Below are 17,241 nucleotides of genomic sequence, written 5' to 3'. Positions count from 1 at the left end.
GTCGGACTCTCGCTGCCGGTTACGGGTCAGAATCTCGCTGCCGGTTACGGGTCAGAGTCGGACTCTCGCTGCCGGTTACGGGTCAGACTCTCGCTGCCGGTTACGGGTCAGAGTCGGACTCTCGCTGCCGGTTACGGGTCAGAGTCGGACCCTCGCTGCCGGTTACGGGTCAGAGTCGGACTCTCGCTGCCGGTTACAGGTCAGACTCTCGCTGCCGGTTACGGGTCAGACCCTCGCTGCCGGTTACGGATCAGAGTCGGACTCTCGCTGCCGGTTACGGGTCAGATTCTCGCTGCCGGTTACGGGTCAGAGTCGGACTCTCGCTGCCGGTTACGGGTCAGAGTCGGACTCTCGCGGCCGGTTACGGGTCAGAGTCTTGCTGCCGGTTACGGGTCAGAGTCGGACTCTCGCTGCCGGTTACGGGTCAGACCCTCGCTGCCGGTTACGGGTCAGAGTCGGACACTCGCTGCCGGTTACGGGTCAGAGTCGGACTCTCGCTGCCGGTTACGGGTCAGAGTCGGACTCTCGCTGCCGGTTACGGGTCAGACTCTCGCTGCCGGTTACGGGTCAGACCCTCGCTGCCGGTTACGGGTCAGAGTCGGACTCTCGCTGCCGGTTACGGGTCAGACTCTCGCTGCCGGTTGCGGGTCAGACTCTCGCTGCCGGTTACGGGTCAGACCCTCGCTGCCGGTTACGGGTCAGAGTCGGACCCTCGCAGCCGGTTACGGGTCAGAGTCGGACCCTCGCTGACGGTTACGGGTCAGAGTCGGACTCTCGCTGCCGGTTACGGGTCAGACTCTCGCTGCCGGTTACGGGTCAGAGTCAGACCCTCGCTGCCGGTTACGAGTCAGACCCTCGCTGCCGGTTACGGGTCAGAGTCGGACTCTCGCTGCCGGTTACGGGTCAGAGTTGGACTCTCGCTGCCGGTTACGGGTCAGAGTCGGACTCTTGCTGCCGGTTACGGGTCAGAGTTGGACTCTCGCTGCCGGTTACGGGTCAGAGTCGGACTCGCGCTGCCGGTTACGGGTCAGAGTTGGACTCTCGCTGCCGGTTACGGGTCAGAGTCGGACTGTCGCTGCCGGTTACGGGTCAGAGTCGGACCCTCGCTGCCGGTTACAGGTCAGAGTCGGACTCTCGCTGCCGGTTACAGGTCAGACTCTCGCTGCCAGTTACGGGTCAGACCCTCGCTGCCGGTTACGGGTCAGAGTCGGACTCTCGCTGCCGGTTACGGGTCAGACTCTCGCTGCCGGTTGCGGGTCAGACTCTCGCTGCCGGTTACGGGTCAGACCCTCGCTGCCGGTTACGGGTCAGAGTCGGACCCTCGCAGCCGGTTACGGGTCAGAGTCGGACCCTCGCTGACGGTTACGGGTCAGAGTCGGACTCTCGCTGCCGGTTACGGGTCAGACTCTCGCTGCCGGTTACGGGTCAGAGTCAGACCCTCGCTGCCGGTTACGAGTCAGACCCTCGCTGCCGGTTACGGGTCAGAGTCGGACTCTTGCTGCCGGTTACGGGTCAGAATCTCGCTGCCGGTTACGGGTCAGAGTCGGACTCTCGCTGCCGGTTACGGGTCAGACTCTCGCTGCCGGTTACGGGTCAGAGTCGGACCCTCGCTGCCGGTTACGGGTCAGACACTCGCTGCCGGTTACGGGTCAGAGTCAGACCCTCGCTGCCGGTTACGGGTCAGACCCTCGCTGCTGGTTACGGGTCAGACTCTCGCTGCCGGTTACGGGTCAGAGTCGGACTCTCGCTGCCGGTTACGGGTCAGAGTCGGACTCTCGCTGCCGGTTACGGGTCAGACTCTCGCTGCCGGTTACGGGTCAGACCCTCGCTGCCGGTTACGGGTCAGAGTCGGACTCTCGCTGCCAGTTACGGGTCAGGCTCTCGCTGCCGGTTACGGGTCAGAGTCGGACTCTCGCTGCCGGTTACGGGTCAGACTCTCGCTGCCGGTTACGGGTCAGAGTCGGACTCTCGCTGCCGGTTACGGGTCAGAGTCGGACCCTCGCTGCCGGTTACGGGTCAGACTCTCGCTGCCGGTTACGGGTCAGAGTCGGACTCTCGCTGCCGGTTACGGGTCAGACTCTCGCTGCCGGTTACGGGTCAGACCCTCGCTGCCGGTTACGGGTCAGACTCTCGCTGCCGGTTACGGGTCAGAGTCGGACTCTCGCTGCCGGTTACGGGTCAGAGTCGGACTCTCGCTGCCGGTTACGGGTCGGACTGTCGCTGCCGGTTACGGGTCAGAGTCGGACCCTCGCTGCCGGTTACAGGTCAGAGTCGGGCTCTCGCTGCCGGTTACAGGTCAGACTCTCGCTGCCAGTTACGGGTCAGACCCTCGCTGCCGATTACGGGTCAGAGTCGGACTCTCGCTGCCGGTTACGGGTCAGAATCTCGCTGCCGGTTACGGGTCAGAGTCGGACTCTCGCTGCCGGTTACGGGTCAGACTCTCGCTGCCGGTTACGGGTCAGAGTCGGACTCTCGCTGCCGGTTACGGGTCAGAGTCGGACCCTCGCTGCCGGTTACGGGTCAGAGTCGGACTCTCGCTGCCGGTTACAGGTCAGACTCTCGCTGCCGGTTACGGGTCAGACCCTCGCTGCCGGTTACGGATCAGAGTCGGACTCTCGCTGCCGGTTACGGGTCAGATTCTCGCTGCCGGTTACGGGTCAGAGTCGGACTCTCGCTGCCGGTTACGGGTCAGAGTCGGACTCTCGCGGCCGGTTACGGGTCAGAGTCTTGCTGCCGGTTACGGGTCAGAGTCGGACTCTCGCTGCCGGTTACGGGTCAGACCCTCGCTGCCGGTTACGGGTCAGAGTCGGACACTCGCTGCCGGTTACGGGTCAGAGTCGGACTCTCGCTGCCGGTTACGGGTCAGAGTCGGACTCTCGCTGCCGGTTACGGGTCAGACTCTCGCTGCCGGTTACGGGTCAGACCCTCGCTGCCGGTTACGGGTCAGAGTCGGACTCTCGCTGCCGGTTACGGGTCAGACTCTCGCTGCCGGTTGCGGGTCAGACTCTCGCTGCCGGTTACGGGTCAGACCCTCGCTGCCGGTTACGGGTCAGAGTCGGACCCTCGCAGCCGGTTACGGGTCAGAGTCGGACCCTCGCTGACGGTTACGGGTCAGAGTCGGACTCTCGCTGCCGGTTACGGGTCAGACTCTCGCTGCCGGTTACGGGTCAGAGTCAGACCCTCGCTGCCGGTTACGAGTCAGACCCTCGCTGCCGGTTACGGGTCAGAGTCGGACTCTCGCTGCCGGTTACGGGTCAGAGTTGGACTCTCGCTGCCGGTTACGGGTCAGAGTCGGACTCTTGCTGCCGGTTACGGGTCAGAGTTGGACTCTCGCTGCCGGTTACGGGTCAGAGTCGGACTCGCGCTGCCGGTTACGGGTCAGAGTTGGACTCTCGCTGCCGGTTACGGGTCAGAGTCGGACTGTCGCTGCCGGTTACGGGTCAGAGTCGGACCCTCGCTGCCGGTTACAGGTCAGAGTCGGACTCTCGCTGCCGGTTACAGGTCAGACTCTCGCTGCCAGTTACGGGTCAGACCCTCGCTGCCGGTTACGGGTCAGAGTCGGACTCTCGCTGCCGGTTACGGGTCAGACTCTCGCTGCCGGTTGCGGGTCAGACTCTCGCTGCCGGTTACGGGTCAGACCCTCGCTGCCGGTTACGGGTCAGAGTCGGACCCTCGCAGCCGGTTACGGGTCAGAGTCGGACCCTCGCTGACGGTTACGGGTCAGAGTCGGACTCTCGCTGCCGGTTACGGGTCAGACTCTCGCTGCCGGTTACGGGTCAGAGTCAGACCCTCGCTGCCGGTTACGAGTCAGACCCTCGCTGCCGGTTACGGGTCAGAGTCGGACTCTCGCTGCCGGTTACGGGTCAGAGTTGGACTCTCGCTGCCGGTTACGGGTCAGAGTCGGACTCTTGCTGCCGGTTACGGGTCAGAGTTGGACTCTCGCTGCCGGTTACGGGTCAGAGTCGGACTCGCGCTGCCGGTTACGGGTCAGAGTTGGACTCTCGCTGCCGGTTACGGGTCAGAGTCGGACTGTCGCTGCCGGTTACGGGTCAGAGTCGGACCCTCGCTGCCGGTTACAGGTCAGAGTCGGACTCTCGCTGCCGGTTACAGGTCAGACTCTCGCTGCCAGTTACGGGTCAGACCCTCGCTGCCGGTTACGGGTCAGAGTCGGACTCTCGCTGCCGGTTACGGGTCAGAATCTCGCTGCCGGTTACGGGTCAGAGTCGGACTCTCGCTGCCGGTTACGGGTCAGACTCTCGCTGCCGGTTACGGGTCAGAGTCGGACTCTCGCTGCCGGTTACGGGTCAGAGTCGGACCCTCGCTGCCGGTTACGGGTCAGAGTCGGACTCTCGCTGCCGGTTACAGGTCAGACTCTCGCTGCCGGTTACGGGTCAGACCCTCGCTGCCGGTTACGGATCAGAGTCGGACTCTCGCTGCCGGTTACGGGTCAGACTCTCGCTGCCGGTTACGGGTCAGAGTCGGACTCTCGCTGCCGGTTACGGGTCAGAGTCGGACTCTCGCGGCCGGTTACGGGTCAGACTCTCGCTGCCGGTTACGGGTCAGAGTCGGACTCTCGCTGCCGGTTACGGGTCAGACCCTCGCTGCCGGTTACGGGTCAGAGTCGGACACTCGCTGCCGGTTACGGGTCAGAGTCAGACTCTCGCTGCCGGTTACGGGTCAGAGTCGGACTCTCGCTGCCGGTTACGGGTCAGACTCTCGCTGCCGGTTACGGGTCAGAGTCGGACTCTCGCTGCCGGTTACGGGTCAGAGTCGGACTCTCGCTGCCGGTTACGGGTCAGACTCTCGCTGCCGGTTACGGGTCAGACCCTCGCTGCCGGTTACGGGTCAGAGTCGGACTCTCGCTGCCGGTTACGGGTCAGACTCTCGCTGCTGGTTACGGGTCAGAGTCACACCCTCGCTGCTGGTTACGGGTCAGACCTTCGCTGCCGGTTACGGGGCAGACCCTCGCTGCCGGTTACGGGTCAGACCCTCGCTGCCGGTTACGGGTCAGTCCCTCGCTGCCGGTTACAGGTCAGACCCTCGCTGCTGGTTACGGGTCAGAGTCAGACCCTCGCTGCCGGTTACGGGTCAGACTCTCGCTGCCGGTTACAGGTCAGACCCGGACTCTCGCTGCCGGTTACGGGTCAGACTCTCGCTGCCGGTTACGGGTCAGAGACGGACCCTCGCTGCCGGTTACGGGTCAGAGTCAGACCCTCGCTGCCGGTTACGTGTCAGACTCTCGCTGCCGGTTACGGGTCAGACCCTCGCTGCCGGTTACGGGTCAGACTCTCGCTGCCGGTTACGGGTCAGAGTCGGACTCTCGCTGCCGGTTACGGGTCAGACTCTCGCTGCCGGTTACGGATCAGACCCTCGCTGCCGGTTACGGGTCAGAGTCGGACTCTCGCTGCCGGTTACGGGTCAGACTCTCGCTGCCGGTTACGGGTCAGAGACGGACCCTCGCTGCCGGTTACGGGTCAGAGTCGGACCCTCGCTGCCGGTTACGGGTCAGACACTCGCTGCCGGTTACGGGTCAGAGTCAGACCCTCGCTGCCGGTTACGGGTCAGACTCTTGCTGCCGGTTACGGGTCAGACCCTCGCTGCTGGTTACGGGTCAGACTCTCGCTGCCGGTTACGGGTCAGAGTCGGACTCTCGCTGCCGGTTACGGGTCAGAGTCGGACTCTCGCTGCCGGTTACGGGTCAGACTCTCGCTGCCGGTTACGTGTCAGACTCTCGCTGCCGGTTACGGGTCAGACCCTCGCTGCCGGTTACGGGTCAGACTCTCGCTGCCGGTTACGGGTCAGAGTCGGACTCTCGCTGCCGGTTACGGGTCAGACTCTCGCTGCCGGTTACGGGTCAGACCCTCGCTGCCGGTTACGGGTCAGAGTCGGACTCTCGCTGCCGGTTACGGGTCAGACTCTCGCTGCCGGTTACGGGTCAGAGTCGGACCCTCGCTGCCGGTTACGGGTCAGAGTCGGACCCTCGCTGCCGGTTACGGGTCAGACACTCGCTGCCGGTTACGGGTCAGAGTCAGACCCTCGCTGCCGGTTACGGGTCAGACTCTTGCTGCCGGTTACGGGTCAGACCCTCGCTGCTGGTTACGGGTCAGACTCTCGCTGCCGGTTACGGGTCAGAGTCGGACTCTCGCTGCCGGTTACGGGTCAGAGTAGGACTCTCGCTGCCGGTTACGGGTCAGACTCTCGCTGCCGGTTACGGGTCAGAGTCGGACCCTCGCTGCCGGTTACGGGTCAGAGTCGGACTCTCGCTGCCGGTTACAGATCAGACTCTCGCTGCTGGTTACGGGTCAGACCCTCGCTGCCGGTTACGGGTCAGAGTCGGACTCTCGCTGCCGGTTACGGGTCAGACTCTCGCTGCCGGTTACGGGTCAGAGTCGGACTCTCGCTGCCGGTTACGGGTCAGACTCTCGCTGCCGGTTACGGGTCAGAGTCGGACTCTCGCTGCCGGTTACGGGTCAGTCAGACCCTCGCTGCCGGTTACGGGTCAGAGTCGGACCCTCGCTGCCGGTTACGGGTCAGTCAGACCCTCGCTGCCGGTTACGGGTCAGAGTCGGACCCTCGCTGCCGGTTACGGGTCAGAGTCTCGCTGCCGGTTACGGGTCAGACCCTCGCTGCCGGTTACGGGTCAGACTCTCGCTGCCGGTTACGGGTCAGAGTCGGACTCTCGCTGCCGGTTACGGGTCAGACTCTCGCTGCCGGTTACGGGTCAGACCCTCGCTGCCGGTTACGGGTCAGAGTCGGACTCTCGCTGCCGGTTACGGGTCAGACTGTCGCTGCCGGTTACGGGTCAGAGTCGGACCCTCGCTGCCGGTTACGGGTCAGAGTCGGACCCTCGCTGCCGGTTACGGGTCAGACACTTGCTGCCGGTTACGGGTCAGAGTCAGACCCTCGCTGCCGGTTACGGGTCAGACTCTTGCTGCCGGTTACGGGTCAGACCCTCGCTGCTGGTTACGGGTCAGACTCTCGCTGCCGGTTACGGGTCAGAGTCGGACTCTCGCTGCCGGTTACGGGTCAGAGTCGGACTCTCGCTGCCGGTTACGGGTCAGACTCTCGCTGCCGGTTACGTGTCAGACTCTCGCTGCCGGTTACGGGTCAGACCCTCGCTGCCGGTTACGGGTCAGACTCTCGCTGCCGGTTACGGGTCAGAGTCGGACTCTCGCTGCCGGTTACGGGTCAGACTCTCGCTGCCGGTTACGGGTCAGACCCTCGCTGCCGGTTACGGGTCAGAGTCGGACTCTCGCTGCCGGTTACGGGTCAGACTCTCGCTGCCGGTTACGGGTCAGAGTCGGACCCTCGCTGCCGGTTACGGGTCAGAGTCGGACCCTCGCTGCCGGTTACGGGTCAGACACTCGCTGCCGGTTACGGGTCAGAGTCAGACCCTCGCTGCCGGTTACGGGTCAGACTCTTGCTGCCGGTTACGGATCAGACCCTCGCTGCTGGTTACGGGTCAGACTCTCGCTGCCGGTTACGGGTCAGAGTCGGACTCTCGCTGCCGGTTACGGGTCAGAGTCGGACTCTCGCTGCCGGTTACGGGTCAGACTCTCGCTGCCGGTTACGGGTCAGAGTCGGACCCTCGCTGCCGGTTACGGGTCAGAGTCGGACTCTCGCTGCCGGTTACAGGTCAGACTCTCGCTGCTGGTTACGGGTCAGACCCTCGCTGCCGGTTACGGGTCAGAGTCGGACTCTCGCTGCCGGTTACGGGTCAGACTCTCGCTGCCGGTTACGGGTCAGAGTCGGACTCTCGCTGCCGGTTACGGGTCAGACTCTCGCTGCCGGTTACGGGTCAGAGTCGGACTCTCGCTGCCGGTTACGGGTCAGTCAGACCCTCGCTGCCGGCTACGGGTCAGAGTCGGACCCTCGCTGCCGGTTACGGGTCAGTCAGACCCTCGCTGCCGGTTACGGGTCAGAGTCGGACCCTCGCTGCCGGTTACGGGTCAGAGTCGGACTCTCGCTGCCGGTTACGGGTCAGACCCTCGCTGCCGGTTACAGGTCGGACCATCGCTGCCGGATACGGGTCAGAGTCGGACCCTCGCTGCCGGTTACGGGTCAGAGTCGGACTCTCGCTGCCGGTTACGGGTCAGACCCTCGCTGCCGGTTACAGGTCGGACCATCGCTGCCGGTTACGGGTCAGAGTCAGACCCTCGCTGCTGGTTACGGGTCAGAGTCAGACCATCGCTGATGGTTACGGGTCAGACCCTCGCTGCCGGTTACGGGTCAGACCCTCGCTGCCGGTTACGGGTCAGACCCTCGCTGCCGGTTACGGGTCAGAGTCAGACTCTCGCTGCTGGTTACGGGTCAGAGTCACACCCTCGCTGCTGGTTACGGGTCAGACCTTCGCTGCCGGTTACGGGTCAGACCCTCGCTGCCGGTTACGGGTCAGATCCTCGCTGCCGGTTACGGGTCAGTCCCTCGCTGCCGGTTACAGGTCAGACCCTCGCTGCTGGTTACGGGTCAGAGTCAGACCCTCGCTGCCGGTTACGGGTCAGACTCTCGCTGCCGGTTACAGGTCAGACCCGGACTCTCGCTGCCGGTTACGGGTCAGACTCTCGCTGCCGGTTACGGGTCAGAGACGGACCCTCGCTGCCGGTTACGGGTCAGAGTCAGACCCTCGCTGCCGGTTACGTGTCAGACTCTCGCTGCCGGTTACGGGTCAGACCCTCGCTGCCGGTTACGGGTCAGACTCTCGCTGCCGGTTACGGGTCAGAGTCGGACTCTCGCTGCCGGTTACGGGTCAGACTCTCGCTGCCGGTTACGGGTCAGACCCTCGCTGCTGGTTACGGGTCAGAGTCGGACCCTCGCTGCCGGTTACGGGTCAGAGTCGGACCCTCGCTGCCGTTTACGGGTCAGACACTCGCTGCCGGTTACGGGTCAGAGTCAGACCCTCGCTGCCGGTTACGGGTCAGACTCTTGCTGCCGGTTACGGGTCAGACCCTCGCTGCTGGTTACGGGTCAGACTCTCGCTGCCGGTTACGGGTCAGAGTCGGACCCTCGCTGCCGGTTACGGGTCAGAGTCGGACTCTCGCTGCCGGTTACGGGTCAGAGTCGGACTCTCGCTGCCGGTTACGGGTCAGACTCTCGCTGCCGGAGACGGGTCAGAGTCGGACCCTCGCTGCCGGTTACGGGTCAGAGTCGGACTCTCGCTGCCGGTTACAGGTCAGACTCTCGCTGCTGGTTACGGGTCAGACCCTCGCTGCCGGTTACGGGTCAGAGTCGGACTCTCGCTGCCGGTTACGGGTCAGACTCTCGCTGCCGGTTACGGGTCAGAGTCGGACTCTCGCTGCCGGTTACGGGTCAGACTCTCGCTGCCGGTTACGGGTCAGAGTCGGACTCTCGCTGCCGGTTACGGGTCAGAGTCGGACCCTCGCTGCCGATTACGGGTCAGACTCTCGCTGCCGGTTACGGGTCAGAGTCGGACTCTCGCTGCCGGTTACGGGTCAGACTCTCGCTGCCGGTTACGGGTCAGACCCTCGCTGCCGGTTACGGGTCAGACTCTCGCTGCCGGTTACGGGTCAGAGTCGGACTCTCGCTGCCGGTTACGGGTCAGAGTCGGACTCTCGCTGCCGGTTACGGGTCGGACTGTCGCTGCCGGTTACGGGTCAGAGTCGGACCCTCGCTGCCGGTTACAGGTCAGAGTCGGACTCTCGCTGCCGGTTACAGGTCAGACTCTCGCTGCCAGTTACGGGTCAGACCCTCGCTGCCGGTTACGGGTCAGAGTCGGACACTCGCTGCCGGTTACGGGTCAGAGTCGGACTCTCGCTGCCGGTTACGGGTCAGAGTCGGACTCTCGCTGCCGGTTACGGGTCGGACTGTCGCTGCCGGTTACGGGTCAGAGTCGGACCCTCGCTGCCGGTTACAGGTCAGAGTCGGACTCTCGCTGCCGGTTACAGGTCAGATTCTCGCTGCCAGTTACGGGTCAGACTCTCGCTGCCGGTTACGGGTCAGAGTCGGACTCTCGCTGCCGGTTACGGGTCAGACTCTCGCTGCCGGTTACGGGTCAGAGTCGGACTCTCGCTGCCGGTTACGGGTCAGAGTCGGACCCTCGCTGCCGATTACGGGTCAGACTCTCGCTGCCGGTTACGGGTCAGAGTCGGACTCTCGCTGCCGGTTACGGGTCAGACTCTCGCTGCCGGTTACGGGTCAGACCCTCGCTGCCGGTTACGGGTCAGACTCTCGCTGCCGGTTACGGGTCAGAGTCGGACTCTCGCTGCCGGTTACGGGTCAGAGTCGGACTCTCGCTGCCGGTTACGGGTCGGACTGTCGCTGCCGGTTACGGGTCAGAGTCGGACCCTCGCTGCCGGTTACAGGTCAGAGTCGGACTCTCGCTGCCGGTTACAGGTCAGACTCTCGCTGCCAGTTACGGGTCAGACCCTCGCTGCCGGTTACGGGTCAGAGTCGGACACTCGCTGCCGGTTACGGGTCAGAGTCGGACTCTCGCTGCCGGTTACGGGTCAGAGTCGGACTCTCGCTGCCGGTTACGGGTCGGACTGTCGCTGCCGGTTACGGGTCAGAGTCGGACCCTCGCTGCCGGTTACAGGTCAGAGTCGGACTCTCGCTGCCGGTTACAGGTCAGACTCTCGCTGCCAGTTACGGGTCAGACCCTCGCTGCCGGTTACGGGTCAGAGTCGGACACTCGCTGCCGGTTACGGGTCAGACCCTCGCTGCCGGTTACGGGTCAGAGTCGGACACTCGCTGCCGGTTACGGGTCAGAATCTCGCTGCCGGTTACGGGTCAGAGTCGGACTCTCGCTGCCGGTTACGGGTCAGAGTCGGACTCTCGCTGCCGGTTACGGGTCAGAGTCGGACCCTCGCTGCCGGTTACGGGTCAGAGTCGGACTCTCGCTGCCGGTTACAGGTCAGACTCTCGCTGCCGGTTACGGGTCAGACCCTCGCTGCCGGTTACGGATCAGAGTCGGACTCTCGCTGCCGGTTACGGGTCAGACTCTCGCTGCCGGTTACGGGTCAGAGTCGGACTCTCGCTGCCGGTTACGGGTCAGAGTCGGACTCTCGCGGCCGGTTACGGGTCAGACTCTCGCTGCCGGTTACGGGTCAGAGTCGGACTCTCGCTGCCGGTTACGGGTCAGACCCTCGCTGACGGTTACGGGTCAGAGTCGGACACTCGCTGCCGGTTACGGGTCAGAGTCGGACTCTCGCTGCCGGTTACGGGTCAGAGTCGGACTCTCGCTGCCGGTTACGGGTCAGACTCTCGCTGCCGGTTACGGGTCAGAGTCGGACTCTCGCTGCCGGTTACGGGTCAGAGTCGGACTCTCGCTGCCGGTTACGGGTCAGACTCTCGCTGCCGGTTACGGGTCAGACCCTCGCTGCCGGTTACGGGTCAGAGTCGGACTCTCGCTGCCGGTTACGGGTCAGACTCTCGCTGCCGGTTACGGGTCAGACTCTCGCTGCCGGTTACGGGTCAGACCCTCGCTGCCGGTTACGGGTCAGAGTCGGACCCTCGCTGCCGGTTACGGGTCAGAGTCGGACCCTCGCTGCCGGTTACGGGTCAGAGTCGGACTCTCGCTGCCGGTTACGGGTCAGACTCTCGCTGCCGGTTACGGGTCAGAGTCAGACCCTCGCTGCCGGTTACGGGTCAGACCCTCGCTGCCGGTTACGGGTCAGAGTCGGACTCTCGCTGCCGGTTACGGGTCAGAGTTGGACTCTCGCTGCCGGTTACGGGTCAGAGTCGGACTCTTGCTGCCGGTTACGGGTCAGAGTTGGACTCTCGCTGCCGGTTACGGGTCAGAGTCGGACTCGCGCTGCCGGTTACGGGTCAGAGTTGGACTCTCGCTGCCGGTTACGGGTCAGAGTCGGACTGTCGCTGCCGGTTACGGGTCAGAGTCGGACCCTCGCTGCCGGTTACAGGTCAGAGTCGGACTCTCGCTGCCGGTTACAGGTCAGACTCTCGCTGCCAGTTACGGGTCAGACCCTCGCTGCCGGTTACGGGTCAGAGTCGGACTCTCGCTGCCGGTTACGGGTCAGAATCTCGCTGCCGGTTACGGGTCAGAGTCGGACTCTCGCTGCCGGTTACGGGTCAGACTCTCGCTGCCGGTTACGGGTCAGAGTCGGACTCTCGCTGCCGGTTACGGGTCAGAGTCGGACCCTCGCTGCCGGTTACGGGTCACAGTCGGACTATCGCTGCCGGTTACAGGTCAGACTCTCGCTGCCGGTTACGGGTCAGACCCTCGCTGCCGGTTACGGATCAGAGTCGGACTCTCGCTGCCGGTTACGGGTCAGACTCTCGCTGCCGGTTACGGGTCAGAGTCGGACTCTCGCTGCCGGTTACGGGTCAGAGTCGGACTCTCGCGGCCGGTTACGGGTCAGACTCTCGCTGCCGGTTACGGGTCAGAGTCGGACTCTCGCTGCCGGTTACGGGTCAGACCCTCGCTGCCGGTTACGGGTCAGAGTCGGACACTCGCTGCCGGTTACGGGTCAGAGTCAGACTCTCGCTGCCGGTTACGGGTCAGAGTCGGACTCTCGCTGCCGGTTACGGGTCAGACTCTCGCTGCCGGTTACGGGTCAGAGTCGGACTCTCGCTGCCGGTTACGGGTCAGAGTCGGACTCTCGCTGCCGGTTACGGGTCAGATTGTCGCTGCCGGTTACGGGTCAGACCCTCGCTGCCGGTTACGGGTCAGAGTCGGACTCTCGCTGCCGGTTACGGGTCAGACTCTCGCTGCTGGTTACGGGTCAGAGTCACACCCTCGCTGCTGGTTACGGGTCAGACCTTCGCTGCCGGTTACGGGTCAGACCCTCGCTGCCGGTTACGGGTCAGACCCTCGCTGCCGGTTACGGGTCAGTCCCTCGCTGCCGGTTACAGGTCAGACCCTCGCTGCTGGTTACGGGTCAGAGTCAGACCCTCGCTGCCGGTTACGGGTCAGACTCTCGCTGCCGGTTACAGGTCAGACCCGGACTCTCGCTGCCGGTTACGGGTCAGACTCTCGCTGCCGGTTACGGGTCAGAGACGGACCCTCGCTGCCGGTTACGGGTCAGAGTCAGACCCTCGCTGCCGGTTACGTGTCAGACTCTCGCTGCCGGTTACGGGTCAGACCCTCGCTGCCGGTTACGGGTCAGACTCTCGCTGCCGGTTACGGGTCAGAGTCGGACTCTCGCTGCCGGTTACGGGTCAGACTCTCGCTGCCGGTTACGGGTCAGACCCTCGCTGCCGGTTACGGGTCAGAGTCGGACTCTCGCTGCCGGTTACGGGTCAGACTCTCGCTGCCGGTTACGGGTCAGAGTCGGACCCTCGCTGCCGGTTACGGGTCAGAGTCGGACCCTAGCTGCCGGTTACGGGTCAGACACTCGCTGCCGGTTACGGGTCAGAGTCAGACCCTCGCTGCCGGTTACGGGTCAGACTCTTGCTGCCGGTTACGGGTCAGACCCTCGCTGCTGGTTACGGGTCAGACTCTCGCTGCCGGTTACGGGTCAGAGTCGGACTCTCGCTGCCGGTTACGGGTCAGAGTCGGACTCTCGCTGCCGGTTACGGGTCAGACTCTCGCTGCCGGTTACGGGTCAGAGTCGGACCCTCGCTGCCGGTTACGGGTCAGAGTCGGACTCTCGCTGCCGGTTACAGGTCAGACTCTCGCTGCTGGTTACGGGTCAGACCCTCGCTGCCGGTTACGGGTCAGAGTCGGACTCTCGCTGCCGGTTACGGGTCAGACTCTCGCTGCCGGTTACGGGTCAGAGTCGGACTCTCGCTGCCGGTCACGGGTCAGACTCTCGCTGCCGGTTACGGGTCAGAGTCGGACTCTCGCTGCCGGTTACGGGTCAGAGTCGGACCCTCGCTGCCGGTTACGGGTCAGACTCTCGCTGCCGGTTACGGGTCAGAGTCGGACTCTCGCTGCCGGTTACGGGTCAGAGTCGGACTCTCGCTGCCGGTTACGGGTCGGACTGTCGCTGCCGGTTACGGGTCAGAGTCGGACCCTCGCTGCCGGTTACAGGTCAGAGTCGGACTCTCGCTGCCGGTTACAGGTCAGACTCTCGCTGCCAGTTACGGGTCAGACCCTCGCTGCCAGTTACGGGTCAGAGTCGGACTCTCACTGCCGGTTACGGGTCAGAATCTCGCTGCCGGTTACGGGTCAGAGTCGGACTCTCGCTGCCGGTTACGGGTCAGACTCTCGCTGCCGGTTACGGGTCAGAGTCGGACTCTCGCTGCCGGTTACGGGTCAGAGTCGGACCCTCGCTGCCGGTTACGGGTCAGAGTCGGACTCTCGCTGCCGGTTACAGGTCAGACTCTCGCTGCCGGTTACGGGTCATACCCTCGCTGCCGGTTACGGATCAGAGTCGGACTCTCGCTGCCGGTTACGGGTCAGACTCTCGCTGCCGGTTACGGGTCAGAGTCGGACTCTCGCTGCCGGTTACGGGTCAGAGTCGGACTCTCGCGGCCGGTTACGGGTCAGACTCTCGCTGCCGGTTACGGGTCAGAGTCGGACTCTCGCTGCCGGTTACGGGTCAGACCCTCGCTGCCGGTTACGGGTCAGAGTCGGACACTCGCTGCCGGTTACGGGTCAGAGTCGGACACTCGCTGCCGGTTACGGGTCAGAGTCGGACTCTCGCTGCCGGTTACGGGTCAGACTCTCGCTGCCGGTTACGGGTCAGAGTCGGACTCTCGCTGCCGGTTACGGGTCAGAGTCGGACTCTCGCTGCCGGTTACGGGTCAGACTCTCGCTGCCGGTTACGGGTCAGATTCGGACACTCGCTGCCGGTTACGGGTCAGAGTCAGACTCTCGCTGCCGGTTACGGGTCAGAGTCGGACTCTCGCTGCCCGTTACGGGTCAGACTCTCGCTGCCGGTTACGGGTCAGAGTCGGACTCTCGCTGCCGGTTACGGGTCAGAGTCGGACTCTCGCTGCCGGTTACGGGTCAGACTCTCGCTGCCGGTTACGGGTCAGACCCTCGCTGCCGGTTACGGGTCAGAGTCGGACTCTCGCTGCCGGTTACGGGTCAGACTCTCGCTGCTGGTTACGGGTCAGAGTCACACCCTCGCTGCTGGTTACGGGTCAGACCTTCGCTGCCGGTTACGGGTCAGACCCTCGCTGCCGGTTACGGGTCAGACCCTCGCTGCCGGTTACGGGTCAGTCCCTCGCTGCCGGTTACAGGTCAGACCCTCGCTGCTGGTTACGGGTCAGAGTCAGACCCTCGCTGCCGGTTACGGGTCAGACTCTCGCTGCCGGTTACAGGTCAGACCCGGACTCTCGCTGTCGGTTACGGGTCAGACTCTCGCTGCCGGTTACGGGTCAGAGACGGACCCTCGCTGCCGGTTACGGGTCAGAGTCAGACCCTCGCTGCCGGTTACGTGTCAGACTCTCGCTGCCGGTTACGGGTCAGACCCTCGCTGCCGGTTACGGGTCAGACTCTCGCTGCCGGTTACGGGTCAGAGTCGGACTCTAGGTGCCGGTTACGGGTCAGACCCTCGCTGCCGGTTACGGGTCAGAGTCGGACTCTCGCTGCCGGTTACGGGTCAGACTCTCGCTGCTGGTTACGGGTCAGAGTCACACCCTCGCTGCTGGTTACGGGTCAGACCTTCGCTGCCGGTTACGGGTCAGAGTCGGACTCTCGCTGCCGGTTACGGGTCAGACTCTCGCTGCCGGTTACGGGTCAGAGTCGGACCCTCGCTGCTGGTTACGGGTCAGACCTTCGCTGCCGGTTACGGGTCAGAGTCGGACTCTCGCTGCCGGTTACGGGTCAGACTCTCGCTGCCGGTTACGGGTCAGAGTCGGACCCTCGCTGCCGGTTACGGGTCAGAGTCGGACCCTCGCTGCCGGTTACGGGTCAGACACTCGCTGCCGGTTACGGGTCAGAGTCAGACCCTCGCTGCCAGTTACGGGTCAGACTCTTGCTGCCGGTTACGGGTCAGACCCTCGCTGCTGGTTACGGGTCAGACTCTCGCTGCCGGTTACGGGTCAGAGTCGGACTCTCGCTGCCGGTTACGGGTCAGAGTCGGACTCTCGCTGCCGGTTACGGGTCAGACTCTCGCTGCCGGTTACGTGTCAGTCTCTCGCTGCCGGTTACGGGTCAGACCCTCGCTGCCGGTTACGGGTCAGACTCTCGCTGCCGGTTACGGGTCAGAGTCGGACTCTCGCTGCCGGTTACGGGTCAGACTCTCGCTGCCGGTTACGGGTCAGACCCTCGCTGCCGGTTACGGGTCAGATTCGGACTCTCGCTGCCGGTTACGGGTCAGACTCTCGCTGCCGGTTACGGGTCAGAGTCGGACCCTCGCTGCCGGTTACGGGTCAGAGTCGGACCCTCGCTGCCGGTTACGGGTCAGACACTCGCTGCCGGTTACGGGTCAGAGTCAGACCCTCGCTGCCGGTTACGGGTCAGACTCTTGCTGCCGGTTACGGGTCAGACCCTCGCTGCTGGTTACGGGTCAGACTCTCGCTGCCGGTTACGGGTCAGAGTCGGACTCTCGCTGCCGGTTACGGGTCAGAGTCGGACTCTCGCTGCCGGTTACGGGTCAGACTCTCGCTGCCGGTTACGGGTCAGAGTCGGACCCTCGCTGCCGGTTACGGGTCAGAGTCGGACTCTCGCTGCCGGTTACAGGTCAGACTCTCGCTGCTGGTTACGGGTCAGACCCTCGCTGCCGGTTACGGGTCAGAGTCGGACTCTCGCTGCCGGTTACGGGTCAGACTCTCGCTGCCGGTTACGGGTCAGAGTCGGACTCTCGCTGCCGGTCACGGGTCAGACTCTCGCTGCCGGTTACGGGTCAGAGTCGGACTCTCGCTGCCGGTTACGGGTCAGAGTCGGACCCTCGCTGCCGGTTACGGGTCAGACTCTCGCTGCCGGTTACGGGTCAGAGTCGGACTCTCGCTGCCGGTTACGGGTCAGACTCTCGCTGCCGGTTACGGGTCAGACCCTCGCTGCCGGTTACGGGTCAGACTCTCGCTGCCGGTTACGGGTCAGAGTCGGACTCTCGCTGCCGGTTACGGGTCAGAGTCGGACTCTCGCTGCCGGTTACGGGTCGGACTGTCGCTGCCGGTTACGGGTCAGAGTCGGACCCTCGCTGCCGGTTACAGGTCAGAGTCGGACTCTCGCTGCCGGTTACAGGTCAGACTCTCGCTGCCAGTTACGGGTCAGACCCTCGCTGCCGGTTACGGGTCAGAGTTGGACTCTCGCTGCCGGTTACGGGTCAGAATCTCGCTGCCGGTTACGGGTCAGAGTCGGACTCTCGCTGCCGGTTACGGGTCAGACTCTCGCTGCCGGTTACGGGTCAGAGTCGGACTCTCGCTGCCGGTTAC

Source organism: Scyliorhinus torazame, chromosome 26 (genome assembly GCF_047496885.1).
Source record: "Scyliorhinus torazame isolate Kashiwa2021f chromosome 26, sScyTor2.1, whole genome shotgun sequence".
NCBI classification, from domain to species: domain Eukaryota; kingdom Metazoa; phylum Chordata; class Chondrichthyes; order Carcharhiniformes; family Scyliorhinidae; genus Scyliorhinus; species Scyliorhinus torazame.
Note: the sequence above shows the minus strand (reverse complement) of the source record.